Consider the following 5,237-nt stretch of genomic DNA (forward strand, 5'->3'; position numbering starts at 1 on the left):
CTCTGAATGGGTGTTCCTTCTGTGTCTGTTTTAATCTTTGCCTCTCTATTCCCTACCAAGGGTATTCTTGTTCCCCTTTTAAAGAAGGAGTGAAGCATTCACATTTTGATCATCCGTCTTGAGTTTCGTTTGTTCTAGGGATCTAGGGTAATTCAAGCATTTGGGCTAATAGCCACTTATCAATGAGTGCATACCATGTATGTTTTTCTGTGATTGGGTTACCTCACTTAGGATGATATTTTCCAGTTCCAACCATTTGCCTACGAATTTCATAAAGTCATTGTTTTTGATAGCTGAGTAATATTCCATTGTGTAGATGTACCACATTTTCTGTATTCATTCCTCTGTTGAAGGGCATCTGGGTTCTTTCTAGCTTGTGGCTATTATAAATAAGGCTGCGATGAACATAGTGGAGCACGTGTCTTTTTTATATGTTGGGGCATCTTTTGGGTATATGCCCAAGAGCGGTATAGCTGGATCCTCAGGCAGTTCAATGTCCAATTTTCTGAGGAACCTCCAGACTGATTTCCAGAATGATTGTACCAGTCTGCAATCCTACCAACAATGGATGAGTGTTCCTCTTTCTCCGCATCCTCGCCAGCATCTGCTGTCACCTGAGTTTTTGATCTTAACCATTCTCACTGGTGTGAGGTGAAATCTCAGGGTTGTTTTGATTTGCATTTCCCTTATAACTAAAGATGTTGAACATTTCTTTAGGTGTTTCTCAGCCATTCGGCATTCCTCAGCTGTGAATTCTTTGTTTAGCTCTGAACCCCATTTTTAATAGGGTTACTTGTCTCCCTGCGGTCTAACTTCTTGAGTTCTTTGTATATTTTGGATATAAGGCCTCTATCTGTTATAGGATTGGTAAAGATCTTTTCCCAATCTGTTGGTTGCCGTTTTGTCCTAACTATAGTGTCCTTTGCCTTACAGAAGCTTTGCAGTTTTATGAGATCCCATTTGTCGATTCTTGATCTTAGAGCATAAGCCATTGGTGTTTTGTTCAGGAAAATTTTTCCAGTGTCCATGTGTTCCAGATGCTTCCCTAGTTTTTCTTCTATTATTTGAGTGTATCTGGTTTGATGTGGAGGTCCTTGATCCACTTGGACTTAAGCTTTGTACAGGGTGATAAGCATGGATCGATCTGCATTCTTCTACATGTTGACCTCCAGTTGAACCAGCACCATTTGCTGAAAATGCTGTCTTTTTCCATTTCCATCAGATGGTTTTGGCTCCTTTGTCAAAAATCAAGTGTGGGTTCATTTCTGGGTCTTCAATTCTGTTCCATTGGTCTCTGTACCAATACCATGCAGTTTTTTATCACTATTGCTCTGTAATACTGCTTGAGTTCAGGGATAGTGATTCCCCCTGAAGTCCTTTTATTGTTGAGGATAGTTTTAGCTATCCTGGGTTTTTTGTTATTCCAGATGAATTTGCAAATTGTTCTGTCTAGCTCTTTGAAGAATTGGATTGGTATTTTGATGGGGATTGCATTGAATCCGTAGATTGCTTTTGGTAAAACGGCCGTTTTTACTATATTAATCCTGCCAATCCATGAGCATGGGAGGAGATCTTTCCATCTTCTGAGGTCTTCTTTAATTTCTTTCTTCAGAGTCTTGAAGTTCTTATTGTACAAATCTTTTAAAAATATGGAACGCTTCATGAATTTGCGTATTATTCTTGCGCACGGGCCATGCTAATCTTCTCTGTATCGTTCCAATTTTAGTATATGTGCTGCCGAAGCGAGCACTCTTTTGTGTTTTCTTTGTGTTTGCTTTTTGGTTGTTTTGTTTTGCTTTTGTCTTTCTTTCTTTCTTTTTATGACTCACTGAGTTTAATGAAGTGCGTCTGTGGGATTTTTCTTTCAGAACTTCCTGTTGGAGCTAAATGGTCTTATCTTTGGGTACACAACTGAAGAACAGATTGTCCCTCCTACGGAATGCAGCCATAGTGAATTATTCCATGGGAGGAGGGAAGACCCCGTGAGGCCTATCCAATCCTTAACTGACTGTTGTCTGGTCTAGTCTCGTATAAGCCAAGTGCAGGGAGCCACAGCTGATGTGATAGAATTATTACAGTGACTTCCATATTTGGCAAATAGCACACCATGGCTTTCTTCCCTGCCTTCTAGCTGTAACAATTATTCTGATCTCACTTCCATTATGTTCCTTAGGTCTGAGGATATAATGGTCAACTATGCTCAGTACTCTGAGTTGCTGTTAATTTCTGGATTAATTGTCATTCAAAGAAAAGTGTTCTCTTTAAAACTTAGCAGAGCTTTTCTTAGAAGGCAAAGGTAGTTCAACATAGCCCAATCAGTTCTATAAGTCATTAACAGAATTAAACACAGCAAAACAGACAGTAAGCTCACATGAATGCAAATAAATAAATAAATAAATAAATAAATAAATAAATAAATAAATAAAACTGACAACTAATGATTGAGGCAGGAAGGCAGAAATAGAATTTATTTGAAATAGATATTATAATAAAATGTTGTATATGCATATATAATATTCAAAGCAAAATAAATTATTTTTAAATTGGCAAAATAACCAAAAAGAATATTATGGGGAAAATATCCACTTAGTCTTTTCAGTAGTCATAAGAAAGCAAGATCAAATGGATCAGTCATCAATTTTGTTTTCTCAAACACAGCAATATAAAGGTATATGTATGTGCTTCCTAACAGCAAATCACACTGACTGAATGTGTAAGGCAAATGGTTCTCTTGTTAATTCTCAGCCCATTGCCTCTTAAAATTTGAGATAATAAGTATAAGCAATAATTCACACACTTTAAATGACAAAATTGTTTATGCAGTACTATGATAATTATACTTATAAAAGTGTTAGTGTGGGGGTTGGGGATTTAGCTCAGTGGTAGAGCGCTTGCCTAGCAAGCGCAAGGCCCTGGGTTTGGTCCCCAGCTCCGAAAAAAAGAAAAGGAAAAAAAAGTGTTAGTATTTTATTTCTGAAAAAATGCTTTGATAAAAAATGCTTTTGTGTATATACAAAAACTTGAGCAAATATGAATGAAGAGATATTTTCACAAACAGAACTGCAAATTGCAATAAGAAAGCACTGAACTACTAAATGTTAGGCTGTAAGAATTTTAAATAACAGCATTGATCAACTGAAAATTAAACTGTTGAGGAGGGATTAATTGCAAGAGTAAAGTCACAAACCATTAAATAAAAAAAGCAGCTTAAGTGGCAGATATGTGGTATCAGTCCTCTCAACCTCCCTAATGCTGTGACCCTTTAATAGAGTCCCTATGGTGTGATTACTGCAACCATAAAGTGATTTTCATTGGTAATTAATAACTGCAATTTTGGCCTGTTATGAATCATAATGCAAATATTTGATATGCAAGATATCTAATATGATAAACCTGTGAAAAGGTCACTTGATTCCATTGGGTCATGGTCCAGAGGTTGAGAACCCATGTTTTGTTTACATTTTTGAATGATAGAAAGTTTAAGTTTGTTAATTTTATTTTGTAAAACCATCAGAGGAATGTAGTACCAAAGGCACAGAAAAGGATTACAAAGTATCACTTTCCCTCACTGTCAACAATTTAATACACACTCATGGGGAAAAACAGAAACAGGCTTGATAGATACCTCCCTAGGATGGAGCTCAAATCACTTAAGCTCTGCCGCACAGACTATCTTCCCTTCATTCAGCAGTAGAAAGAAATGTAAATGCACACCCATTATTTAGTATACTATTTTCCTATAATTAAATTCATTGGAAAATATGAAGTACACAAAAACTGAAGTTTCCAGAATATATATTTTTTAAAAAAAATCTTGTGGTACTTTTCGCATTTTTTTATTTACTTTCTTGTTATAAAAGGCTTTAAAATTTTCCTCACTATTTCTTTCTAAGAAAGTATAGGTTTTAGTGTGTGTGTTTGTGAGAGAGAGAGAGTGTGTGTATGAGTGTGTGTGTGTGTGTGAGTGTGTGTGTATGTGTGTGTATGTGTATGTGTGTGTGTGATGTGTATGTGTGTGTGTGTGTGTGTGTGTGTGTGTGTGTGTGTGTGTGTGTTAATTAGTATACTTGCTGCTCGGACAAAATAGTTGACATATCAGAGGAAAGAATTTTTTTAACTAAGAGTTTGAATCAATTCAGTCTATGGTTCCTTTATCCTCCTGTCCTGAGCAGAATAGCCTGAGCATTTGGTAGAGAGGACTGTTTCTGCATTAACAGAGGAAACAGAGGGGAAAGAAGAGAAAAGGAACAAGGTATAAATTCCTGACAGACCTATATCCTATAACCAAATCTGCCTCTTATAAGTTTACCAAGCTTCTTAAAATATACTGTGAGTTGTGACCAAACATTCAATCACAACCTAGCCAAGGGGTCTTTTTCCTTAATATTTTCAAAAGTGGAGGCTTCTCTATTTTTTTTGTAATCAATTGATCCATTTCCCAAATGATTACAGTAAAAGTTACAATTACTCTGCCTCCATAAAATTCTGAAAGAATTACTAGATATTTTTAAATGAAATCAACATATCTAGAATTCAAAAAAATCAATAAATACCATGTACTAAAAAGCATTGAGAATCTTCAATGAAAATTGTTACAAATAAAATGAAGTTTTAGCCAAAGGAATGATATGGTAATAAATGTAACAAACATCAGGGAAGACCAAAATGATACATTCACAAACAAAAGAAAAATGTGAAGAAAAATTAACAAGATTATCACAAAAGCCCCAAGGTTGTTATTTAGTTAATTAAATAGAGAATGTTTAAAACCGATTGAAAGCCATCATAAACATGTTTTAACAAATTTTAGTCCCACGTATTCTATAAAAATTAATTTCAGATGGACAATAATCTGAAACTTCTAACAGGTTAAAAAATGATAGGTAGACAAAAAAGGATACAGAAACCATATTATAGATGACCTCAGTCTACCAAGTCCAAATTATGTCCAGTAGCTTCTCTCTGTGTCTCTTTGTCTCCTTGTCTCTCTCTGTCTTTCTGTCTCTTTGTCTCTCTCTTTCTGTCTTTTCTCTCTCTCTGTGTACCCTTGGGTTCATAGAGTAATTTGTAATTATTCAAATTATGTAGGTTCTTTTATCAGAGATACATGACACACATACAGCCTCTGTTCTATACTCTCTAGTATCTTACTAGTCAAAGAATGACATTGAAAAGATCTTCATAGATAAGAAATGTTACCAGACTTCAAGTATTCTAGGTCAATAGTGTAAGTGAAA

At 35.5% G+C, this 5,237-nt stretch overlaps 1 non-coding gene across 1 annotated transcript; it reads right to left on the reverse strand.

The window, feature by feature from the left end:
* Positions 1 to 1,643: 1,643 nt before the first annotated feature.
* Positions 1,644 to 1,750, reverse strand: LOC120100146 (U6 spliceosomal RNA). Its single transcript, XR_005499939.1, has one exon. It is a non-coding gene; the product is annotated as a U6 spliceosomal RNA (small nuclear RNA).
* Between the last annotated feature and the right edge of the window lie 3,487 nt (positions 1,751 to 5,237).

The sequence above is a fragment of the Rattus norvegicus genome, chromosome 1 (assembly GCF_036323735.1).
Source record: "Rattus norvegicus strain BN/NHsdMcwi chromosome 1, GRCr8, whole genome shotgun sequence".
In the NCBI taxonomy this organism is placed as follows: Eukaryota; Metazoa; Chordata; class Mammalia; order Rodentia; family Muridae; genus Rattus; species Rattus norvegicus.